Source organism: Camellia sinensis, chromosome 6 (genome assembly GCF_055761805.1).
Source record: "Camellia sinensis isolate YWXY chromosome 6, ASM5576180v1, whole genome shotgun sequence".
Taxonomy (NCBI): domain Eukaryota; kingdom Viridiplantae; phylum Streptophyta; class Magnoliopsida; order Ericales; family Theaceae; genus Camellia; species Camellia sinensis.
The window spans coordinates 172,239,878-172,252,583 of NC_138966.1; positions in this window are offsets into that span (position 1 = coordinate 172,239,878).

The following is a 12,706-nucleotide window of genomic DNA, read 5'->3' on the forward strand; positions in this document are numbered from 1 at the left end:
TTGTCACGGTTCTTAATCTGAACCAAAGAGTCCAAATCCGGCAAATCGTTTTGAGAAAAATAGATTTTTAGAAAAAAAAGTGTCAAACATGGACTGCTTTGCCAGATACAGAGTCGCTACCTAAATATTTTTTATGGGGGAATTTAGGAAACCCTAACTCGGTGCCAAAGGCCACGTGTCCGTCATCACCAAAGTTGGCTCGGCTCAGGAACTTGGGTACGATTAGGGAAGGTCAGCTATGAGCACCCACTCTCGCCTGATCCGAAGATCGGCCTCTACTAACCATGATATCCGATTTTGAAAACGTTATGTGTTCTTATTCCGGTTATTAGCCTAGAATTACTATGTTATGCGCATAGCAAACAAGTATAGACCAAATCGCCTAAATTGGAACAAAACATTTCATGCTTGTTTTGAAAATGGTTTGCTACTCGCAAGTAGGCTAAAAAATGTAGATTTCGCCACCCTCAAGTGGGTTTTAGAAAAGATGGTTTTGCCACTGTCTAGTGGGCTTAAAACTCACAGCTTTAATGCATTATTCCAAATTAGGTAATTCGAACTCCACCCACAGGCACTCAAGCAGTTATATAACATAAGTAGCTAGCCTCATGGTAATCATGCTATTATGGAAACACTCACACGCATGCGGTATGCTAAAGCATAAATGCTTACCTAGTACTCCGAGCCAAAACAAAAGCTAGTTAGTAATCAATGCATGATCCTAGCTCATGTTAAGATGGCTAATGCAACACATACAAGATGCAACTACAATACGCTCGGCTATTTTAAGATGGCATGTGATGATGCTACAACTAATACGTATTCAACTTGGAATTGAAATAAAATGCAGTTAGTATGATGCGCCGAGCCCGGTGCATGCAAGACAAATGTATGGATGCACGCATGCATAGCATAAGGTATGCTAATTTAAATATGCCCTAATACTAACCATCAAAAGCAGGTAAGTAAAAGGGAGAAAGAAGTGGGGGTTGGAAGACATGCACACACGCACCCACACTTATTACAAATTCGCCCTCGCTTGGAGGGACCAAAGGAATATACAAATTAATTATTACAGACCACTTAATTAATTAACAAATTACCTAAACTATGGAAAGCAGTAAAGGCCTCGGGAAGAGGATCCAATGCATGCGTGCTCGAGTTTGCTCGGAAATCCAATGCCACGCACAAGTTTGCCTTTGTTTTCCCTGCTCTGCTCCTCTGAAAATTGCACAACTCCCAAGGAGCAGTCTATGGATATTGGGGAGCATCACTGGCTAAGACAGAACACCACCGGCCATGTCCGGACAGTCATCGACCATCTGTAAAGCCATCGGCCAACAATGGATGGCCGGTCGGCAGTATAGATGGCCGGCCGGCCAAAGCTTCCTGCAGAACCTGTTTTGATAGCAGTAGAGGGCAAAACATGGCATGGCAATGCATTTCAAGCAAATGTGTGCACCACCGCATCCCTTATCATGTTTGTGACTCAAAGGGGTGCGGTGCTCGATTCTCGGACCACCAATCGCGCATTTCAATGCGTGATGGCCCAAAAGCCAAGTGTGCAACTTCAATATCAAATAAAATGCACACACAAAACACATCAAAGGCCCCAACCTCTATCATGCTTAATCAAGAGGCAAGGGATGCATGCACAATGCAATGCAACCTGAGCATGCAAGCAAGGCTAATGCAACATGAGCATGTGAACAAGCAATGTAAACATGCAAGCATGCAAGTTATGCAAACTAACAAGCATGCAAGATGGATGAGCATGCAACGACATGTAGGAATGGTCTTAAACCAAAATGGGCAGCTCTCAAATAGGCCCAAATCAGTGGCCAAATGCCATGGAAATGAGGGCCAAAACACATACAAGCATGCATGCACACAAAGTCCAACACTTAGGTACCAAAGAGCAACTTTTAAGCACACTTAAAAGAGGATAAACACGGATACATGGCATGCATAGAAAGCTCTGAAATCATATTATAGAAGGTGCAAAACCAAGTAAACAAGACAAGCTAAGTATGCAACAATGGTCTAAAACACAAGGCAAGCCAAGGGGGATTACATGGTAGCTATACAAAGCAAAGCATGGATGACCTGAATGACCAAAAATAGACCTCAAGCACACTAAAACATGCACAAAAACTTCATAAAGCTAAGCCAAAACAAGTAAGCATAGTGGTCTAAATGCTAGGCACATGTTAAGGCAATTCATGGCATTACACGACAAGTATGCAAGGAAAGCATGGTGTGTCTAAACCAAGTAAAAATAGTGCTATATCATGGAAAAATAAGCACAAATAACACTGAAGACATGGCCAATATGAACTTAAAAATGGTGCTCACACATGAGGCTAAAATGACACTTTTTGAAGACAATAAGGAGAGGGGATGGCCCTCTCCTTCTTAGGACCTTAAACCACCATCCTCACCACTGAAATACCTCAAGATTTCAGTGGTGAGGAGGCCCAACAAGGTGGTCCCGAAGCTCACCAAAAATAGCACAAAATGGGGCCAAACAAGGCCTAAGAGGGCGTAAACGACCCCAAACACAAAAGTGACCTTAATAAAGTATCTTAAACACAAAAAAACAGAACTTTTTTATGTTATACACAAATCTCAAAACAGCAAGAAAGATAGGATAAAAGTGTGTGCAAAAACGGGGAATAAAGAGGGAAAAGGAGTTACCTTTGTAGCCAAAAGGGGACAGCAGCCTCTTGGTCCAAAAAAAAGTCCCTTAGCCTCTAAAAATGGCCTCCAATCCCCTTAGGTTGATGATGGAGGTGTTGTGCTAGGAGGTGTAGTGTAAATGTGCAAGAACTAGACCCTTTTGAACCCTCTAACCCACACAAATGTAGAGAGAGAGAGATATATATAGAGAGGGAGTGATATATATATCCTATATATCAGATTTTTCTAACCCTCTAAAGGGGAGGAGAGGCCCTCTTTTTATAGAGAAACCAAGTGGGCAAAGCTTCTCTTAGAAGCTTTCAGCAAAAAGGCCAAGCTTCTCATAGAAGCTTGGAGCAAAAGGGCCAAGCTTCTTGGAGAAGCTAGGCAAAAGGGTCAAGAGGTTCATGCTTCTTCAAGAAGCTAAAAAAGGATCAAGCTTCTTGGAGAAGCTAAAAAAGGGTCAAGCTTCTTGGAGAAGCTAAAAAAGGGTCAAAAGGTTCAAGCTTCCTCAAGAAGCTAAAACCAAGAGTTCAAAAGGTTCAAGCTTCCTCAAGAAGCTAAAACAGGGGTTTCAAAAGGTTCAAACCCCCCTCAAGAAAAGGTCTTGGCCAGAAAAAGTGGCTAATCGGCCAACAAAGTTGGCCGACCGACCACAAAATGTGCTGACCGACCATCAACAGTGCCGACTGGCCATCACCAATGGCCGGTGGCAAGGAAACAAGGCCGATGGCCTCAAGCCATGGCCGGTGAGGTGTGTGGATGGCCTACAAGCTATTTCCCACCCTCAGAAGCAAAACAGTAAGTGTTTGATGTAAAACCAAACACAAAACAAACAAGTCGAGAGGTCTTGAGGCAAGACGCGTAGCCGAAACCTCCAAGAACTCAAGACGAACACGAACAGGGATGATCATCGAGTGTTCAAACGATGACGTCCAAGTCTTAAGGACGGTCAAAAATAGGGTGTCTACATCGTCCCTTACTGTGTTTCTGACAGTCAACGACCTTCCCTGGTTCTTCTCACTTCCCTAGTTCCCTAGCCTTAGTTTTTTTTTTTCTCTCTCTCTCTCTCTTTCTACTCGTTCTTCTCGTCTGTAGTGCCAAAATGTGTCGAAAAAGATGTGCAACGGCCAATCATTTTGGATTCGCCTAGAGAGCTTCTCTAATTTATCACTAAAAGCAGCAAGCTCTTCAGGTACTTGCATTTTTTGTTTAATTTGTTAATCTAATTTGTGTTTTTTTATCGTTGTTAAGTTTGGATTTAGATTTGTTTGGGAATTAGTTTGTTTCATTGTTGAGTAAGTAGAGGACAACACAGAAAATTCATACCCATTGATTGTAGAATTCTTGCTCTGCCAGAAAAAACAAACTATAATTCCTTTTAAGATTTGTTCAATTATATATAGTTCACACAAAGGTTGGGTTATTTGTATGAAAGTTGAGAAGTAGAGAATTCTAGCTTGATTCCGTGCTAATTTCTAGGCACTGTTAAAGGCCAACGTTGCATTGATTTTTTTTTTTTTTTGAGATTTTAGTTAAACATTTATAAAATTAGGAGCTCCATGTGTTATATACCTCCCACAACAAAATCCTTTGTTTCCATATTCATACATCTCCAATATATTCTCATTTTATTTTGTTTTTGTCAAATGCAAGCATTCATGATCCTCAATGGAGAAGAGAGCTGATCAAGACTAATCTAACATGATAGTTAGCTTCAAACTAACATACTTTTGATGTACACCACCACCCATGATTTTGAATGGATGGTTCTTTTATTTTTTTATTTTTTTATGAAGTGATGTAGTAGTGCACGTATGTAAAGAACCTAAAAGTTATATAACGTGAGCATAAACAGTTTTTTCTTTTTGTATGAAGAGGTGATTGAGAAGTTGCGTGTATGGAATGAATCTAGGAAATATGGACACAAATTATGCTTTTCAGCTAGTAATTTCAATCTCTAAGAAATTCTCATATAGGTTTTGATTTTTGGAATTTTGAAGAAAAAAACTATTTTTAATATTGTTTGCATATAAATTAGGATTTTGTATGAGAATAATACCCTACTTACTATTTAACTGAAGGTTGATTCAATACTTAATTAAACATTATTTACAATTCAATGTAACTTTACTTCCTATTTCATTAGACTTGACTTGTTACTTAATTAAATTCACTTATTAATCAATAAGACTCTATTGACTACTCAATTAAATCCTACCTACTACTCAATTGTAGTCTATTTATTATTTTATCAAACTATACTTATTACTTAATGAGCTTTCACTTACTATTTCACTTTGTACTTTACTAGACTCCAAATGATAAGTGATATTACAATTAGTTAATGAGATTCCACTTATTATTTTATTACACTTCACTTACTACTAAATTAAATTGTACTTACTACTTAATAAGTTTTCACTTACTATTTCATTATGTTCTGCTTACTAGTTAATTAAATTCCACTTACTACTTAATAATCTTCCAATTACTACTTCAGTACACTTCACTTACTACTTAATGAGTTTTTACAAACTATTTCATTAAACTTTACTTACTACTCAATTAAACTCCATTTACTAGTCAATGTGACTCAGATTACTATATATTGAAACTTGACTTACTACTCCATTTATTATTATTATTGTTGTTGTTGTTGTTCATGGAGAAGAAATAAACTGAAGCAAATCAGATCTATTTAAATAGATTAAAAAAACTGAATTGCTATTTTAGCAGATAAAGGCTTGCTATTTCAACAGATTACTTTTTGAATTTCAACAGATAGCTTTGTATTTTGACAAAATACAAAATATTTAAACAGATAAGGGAAATTTGAATTGAAAATATTAAAACAATTAAACAAATAGGATGGATTTGTCACTAACAAAAAAATATACCCTGGACCTAATGCCTTATACCCTCCTTAGCTTACAAATTTTTTAAATTTATAAAGAAACTATAGAAATTTTAAAACCAAGTCAAACTAGAAAATAATTTAATAACATGATCACAAAATATTACTTATAAATTACTCAAACATCAAGCAAATAAAAATAATTTACATAATTATTTAAAACTTAATTCTACTACTATTCAATTAAATATAATTTATTACTTAATAAAGGTCCACTTACTATTACATATAATGAGACTTTACTTATTACTCATTGATATTTTACTTACGAAGTGGTAAATTGGTTAGTGGTAAGTTGAGTCACAAAATGTTGTAAGTAGGGTTGAGCATAAAAATCGAAAAAAAAAATCATAAATTGGTCTGGTCTAGGCCAAACTGCACGGTTTGGATTGGTTTTCTCATTGCATAGTTCAATTTTGATTTTTGAAATAACTGTACTTTACTGTTTGATTAAAACTAACTTTATTATATTTATTTTAATATTTATAAAATTTGATTATAAATTTATTCCTAACTTTCTTAAATAAAATAACACAATGCATTTTATTTCTTACACTTTATAGAGTGTCTTAAAAAAATTAAAAAAAAAAAACAAATGAACTAAATGTGGAGTGAAAGTAGTCATGTTAAAAAATAATTAAAAAATATATAGAAAGTGTAGAGTGGAAGTAGTCAATATAGTGTGTTATTACTTTAGCACAACTAATCCCTTTGAATACTAAAGCCTTTCACTTTAGCATACGAATTATTTAATCTTTCTCAGTTTTCTTCTGAATCAAATGTCATTTCAAACACATCATTTTCAGTTAATTCATCTAGAAGCTTAATATCTCTTTTCAATTGGAATATCATCAGAATTGATGATATCATCTTCATTATGAACATTGCACTCACCATTATTACCGTCATCATCATCTAGTTCATATATAATGTTATTCTTATTTTACTCAGTGTTATCTTCCATCTGCAATAAGCATACACAAATCAATTTAGAAAAAGCAGGTAAAAAATGGTAAGTATAATACTAGGTAGTAAAATGGATGGTAAGTGGTAAGTTGAGTCACAAAGAGTTGCAAGTAGAATGAGAAGGAATGGCAAGTGTTGTGTTTTTGAATGATAATTAAACTCATTTAAACTACACTTGCTACTCAATAAGACTGTACTTATTACTTTATCAGACTTGACTTACCACTCATTTGAATCACACTTACTACTCAATGAGACTTTACTTACTAGGTGGTAAAATGGATAGTAAGTGGTAAGTTGAGCCACAAAGAGTTGCAAGTAGAATGAGAAGGAATGGTAGGTGTTGTGTTTTTGAATGGTAATTAAACTCATTTAAACCACCCGTACTAGTTAATGAGACTGTACTTACTATTTCATTAGACTTGACTTACCACTCATTTGAATCACACTTACTACTCAATGAGATTTTCCTTACTTCTTTATTAGACTCGACTTACCACTCGTTTAAGCCACACTTACTACTCAATGAGACTGTACTTACTACTTATCATACTTGACTTATCACTCATTTAAACAATACTTAGTACTCAATGAGACTCTACTTACAACTTTATTAGACATGGCCTATCAATCATGTAAACTAAATTTAAGACTACATTTACTATTTCATCAAACTTGATTTTTTTTTCTTACCAATTGAATCTCATAATTTTTCTTTTAATTAGGTGAAATGTTGTTCCTACAAAACATAAAAATTTATAAATTCAAAATATAATGGAAGTGAAAGTAAAAAGAGAGAGACTTACGTAAGGAGTTAGGTGCATTTTTTTTTGTTTACATTCTATTTTATAAATTTTATATTTATTTTAGAGGTTAGGTGCATTTTATTAACGTTTGGATGGTAAATGTAGTTATGTGGAATAGCAAGTACAATCATATCAAGCAGTACATGTGTTTAGTTGTTGTAGTAAGTTGGAAACCACTTGTGACGACCGGGTCTTTGTTTTCTTTCTCTTTCTTTCTCCTTTACTCCGTTCTCTTTTTCTCTCATTAGGTTTGAAATGTTCGAAAGTATTCTCAAATAAAGTTCTTGTTCTTGTTTTGTTCGGTGTTGAATTTCACTTGTTTCGAATGGTGCTTGGTTGAATATGGGGTGTCCGGGAGTGAAGCGGGGAAGTTCCGAGCGGTTGGGCCAGGGCCGCACATGCGGGGCCTAAGACCACATGTGCGGGGTGGGGGCCGCCCGTGAGGGAAGTGAGGCTGCACGTGCGGGGAGGATCGACCTTCAGAGGGTTGCATACTGCTTAAATTCCAAGTGCGGAGGGGAAGTGTGGGGGGCAACCGCACATACGGGGATCAGTACCGTACGTGCAGGAAGAAGGCAGCTACACTGGTGGGGGCACACGCCGCACATGCGGGACGGGCCTGAGTCCGAATCTCTATTTCTTTTTTGCTCTTTTGGCCAAGTTGTATCTCATTTTGGGGCTTTCCTCTCGCACTCTAAACCCTATTTTTCTCCCCCTTCTCTCTAGAATACCTCCTCAGACACTAAAACTCTTTGATTTTGCCATCCCTTGGATCTAGATTCATCATCACCATCATCTCTCCCTCTCAAGCTTTGGAGATCAAAAGCTAGGGCTCCTTTGGTGTAATGGAAATTGAAAAGCATCCATCTTGAATCTAGGGTTTCATCTTCCCCCCCACCCCTTCATCAAACATTGAGGTAGGGTCTCCTTTGAGTTATATATATGTTTATGTAAGTTTTTAGTTGATTTGATGAGCTCCTCTTGTTAATTTTAAAATGGGTTTGGTGGCTCAAGAAATTGATGATTTTGTAGAACAAACTCTATCTTGTGTTCTTTTAAAGACCTTTCTTGAAATTTTGGACAACATGGGTGGAGATTGAGGTGTATGATGAGGTTTTAGAAAAGAGATGGAAAATGTTAGGGTGTTTGTGAAAACCTAGAATATAGCGATCCCGATTTTTCCTTTCTTTATTTATTGTATTCCGGACTTAGGTTCCGTGGAGTTGATGGTTATATGTATTGTTGTCATCCTTTAATTCCCTATGTTTGAGTTTTAGGATGTGTTGGGCATGTTTCGAATAGGTGGGTTGAACCTTAGTTCAAATTCTTGTTGCCCAATTTTTGAGTGGTCCGCTCGAGCGGGTCCTTGTGCGCTCGAGCGGAGATTCCATACTTTCAGTATATCGTGCCTCTGCAAAACTTCTGCAGTGGTGTTTTTCATGCTCGAGCGGGTTTTCCTGCGCCCGAGCGGGTCGCGCTCAAGCGGGAACTTGGCGCTCAAGCAAGTAGTTCAATGTCTGTGAAAGTTCCGGGACGGGGTAATCTACGCTCGAGCGGACTGTTTTTCGCGCTCGAGAATATGTATTTTGTTTTTGTGTCTTGGCGCTCGAGCGGGTCCAGTTTTTGTGCTTGACGCTCGAGCATTCTATTCTCCGCTCGAGCGGATCATGCGTATATCAGTTGGCAGCCGGGCATTTTTGAATCATTTTTCAACTTCCACTCTCTCTCTTACTTTTTCGAAAAGCAATTTTTGAGAGCTTCTCTCACTACTTTCTCCCTTCTCTCTTTGGATTGATCTAGTTAGAGTGTTCTCCTACCCTTTGGCCTTTACAAAAAGTGTGTTGATCGTCGAGGGCTACGTTTTGATCCGAAAAGTTTGGAGTTTGGAGCACTTTGAGTTTGGTCTTCTTCTCCGTTTGAGCTCTAACTTTGAGGTAGGGATATCCTACTCCATCTTATGAGCTTTGTCTTTAAATTTTGGTATTTCGATATGTTGCGGGTTGTTGGGTAATTTTCAGAAAGTTTGGGATCTTGGTGTAATTTTCAAAAGATGGGATTTCAAACATATAAACCCTTATGTATGTAATACATTGGAAAATGGACTTGATGTTGGATTATTGATGAAAAATGGAACCTTAGGGTCGGTATTATGAATTTGGGAAAAGGCCCTAATTGTTATGATAAATTAATTTGTATAATTAATTTGGGGAAATGAGAAATTGAATAGGAAATATTCAAATTGGAAAAGTGTGATTTGGATTACTTTATCGCTCACCTAGGCAAAATGTTTATATTTTATCCATTTAGTACATTTATTTTCTGTTTAGAAATAACTACTTTAGGCTATCGGTGGAGGATAGTCTTGATTGTTGTAGACAATGCATGATGATTAGGTAAACTAAAACTAATCAATTGAAAGTGTCATTGAATATGATAGTTGGAATAATAAATTAACCTTATGTATTGATTGAACGTGTATATGATAATTGCTTATATACATTGTGTTGTGTGGGAGGAGATAGGGGATGTACTCTACGGTTTAGGGGAAGATAGGGGATGGACCTTTAAACCAGATGTCGCTTGACATTGATACAGTACTAAAATGTGTATCATTTGTGAAGTATGGAAGTGTTTTTACATGTTATTGATACAGCACTAAAATGTGTATCATTTGTGAAGTACAGAAGTGATTTTGTTTGAGATTGATACAGCACTAAAATGTGTCTCTATTATGAAGCCTGAAATGTTTGACACGAGTTATTAACTCACCTGAAATAGAAATGTTGTTGATAGGAGATGAAATCTCACTTAAAGTGTATGGCCAGGTTCTAAGCCAAGGTTGTGAATTGAGAAATGGAAAATGAAATGTAACATGTACATGATTGTCATGAAACGGTAATATGATATGAGTTGGAATATAAGTGTGGACCATCTATCGAATGCTATTATTTTTAGTCATTGTTTATAGTTGGTTTAGTATATTTCTACTGGGCTGTGGCTCACCCTATATGTGACATCATTTTCAGGTATAGGTGTTATGCCACCTCCAAGGACGTAGCTTGAAAGGCTCAGGGCTGTTAGACTGCCTTTTGTTGTTTTATTGTATTACATGTATATCAAGCCAAGGGCTTTCTTTGTATAGAGTTAGTACTCTCCTTGTTTTGTAACCAAGTGTTGACTTGGAAAGTTGTAAGCCTATAGGGCGTTTACTTTTGTTGTCAACATATAATACATTTTGTAATGAATACTCTGATGGAATACATTTATGCTTTATTCTCTTATGTCTAAGCATGCTAATATTGGATGGTTTATGGGTTTATTTTGAGGGCGTTACAACTTGGTATCAGAGCGTACCGAGTTTGAATACTTTGGGTACGTGGGAAGTGATTAGTATCACAATGGGTTTTTCTCACTTGATTAGAGACTTAGATGTAATGTTATGTGCTTAGTGATAACATGTTTATGTGACTACTTGGGTATGGGATTTAGTTTCTAGGATGTTGATTGAATCCTTGGGTTTCTGTGAGTCTTGTTGGAAAAGCACTTGATCAATGCTGTTTCTAACCGGAACTCTAGTAATGCCTCGGGACTATCATTATTCGGAAACAAAATTCATAAATGCTTATGTGTTTATGTGCTTACGTGGAATGAATTACAATTGTCCATGTATTAGGACGCGAGTGTTGTAGCTTCGGCACATTTCTGAATGCGCTAATGTCTTCGTTACCTTTATTAGGATGTCAGGACGAGGATGAGGTGGTAGGCGAGGTAGGCCTAGGAGGCAGGAAGTGCCTATACCGGATGAGATTCCGGCGATGCAGGAGGGGGTTGGCCAGGCCAATGTGGTCGAGCCAGCAGGTCAGCAGGCTATGGGCGCCTTAGCCCGTGGGATAGCCGATGCTTTGAGGGAGTCTATGGGCATTCTCAGAGCTGAGAATCCAGTGCATGCCCAAGTTCAGGCCTAGGATGTTGATGTGGGGCCTTTCTTCTTGAAGAGGGATGTTTTCCGGTCTAATCCGGACGAGTTTGTCGGGGATCTGAAAGAGCACATAAGGCTGACGAGTGGTTGGAGCAGTTGAGTAAGACGTTTGAGATGCTTGGCATCGAAAACAGAGCATTGAAAGTGACCTTGGCATCATTCCAGCTTAAGAGGGATACGGGTCAGTGGTGGAAATACAGGAAGCGTCGTATTGGTGGCACTTGGGAGGCTTTTGTGGATGCTTTCCAGGAGAAGTTCTTATCTCCAGCTGTCAGGGAGAAGCTGAGAGACCAGTTCTGTCAGCTTTTGTAGCTGAGTTCTTCACTGGCCGAGTTTGAGGCCTCTTTTACTACTTTGTCTAGGTTCGCACCTGAGCTTATGGCGTCTGAGGAACGCCGTTGTATCGAGTTTGAGAAGAAGTTGAGGGGCGGCCTCAAGATGAGAGTTGGCGGATCTATGATTCGAGATTATGGGCGTCTAGTTGATGCTGCAGCCCATATGGAGATCATGATGTAGGAAGAGGAGGAGGGGCAGAGAGGCTCCAAGAGGAGCCAAGATGGCCAGGGTGATGGCAGGAGACAGAGGGGTTCTAACCCTCAGCAGTCTTAGGGTGGTTTTGCTAGGTCGACCTTTCCAGTGCCGAGTGCAGGCTCGGGGAGAGGTAATCAGGGAGGCTTGACTTGGTTCAAATCGGGCCAGCTGGGTCACAAGTCTTCAGTTTGTCCACAAAGAGGAGGAGGTCAGGGAGTAGCTTCCTCATCGGCTCGACCTCAGGGCCAGAGTCAAGGCAGAGGCCAGCCCTTGTCTTGTTATCAATATGGTCGAACCGGGCACTTGAAGAGGTTTTGCCCACAGTTGGGTGCCACATCGGGTGAGTCTGGTTCTAGGCAGACGTAGAGTTTCCAACCAGCTCAGTCTGTGCAGGCCTCGAGGGCCAATTCAGGAGCTTCGTCATCCCAGTTTGTGCAGCAGTCACATGCTCTGAGGGGTGAGCAGCTGGATCAAGGGCCTACAGGGCGTGTGTATGCTGTTACCGCGCAGGACCTAGTACCGGCTCCATCAGTTGTGAGAGGTACCTTTCTGTTTTCTTACTCGGTTGCTAATGTGTTGATTGATACGGGTGCATCCCATTCTTTTATATCTGCTGCATTTGCATCTATTTTGGGATTGGAGTTGGCACGGTTAGCATCTCCTATATGTGTTGTATCACCTGTTGGGGGTGAATTGATTTTGAAACAAGGATGTAGAGGTTGTGATATAGAGGTCGCCGATCGTCGGCTTCCATTTCCTTTGGTAGTTATGCCCATGTCGGGATTTGATGTTATTTTGGGTATGGACTGGCTATCATCATACCGGGCT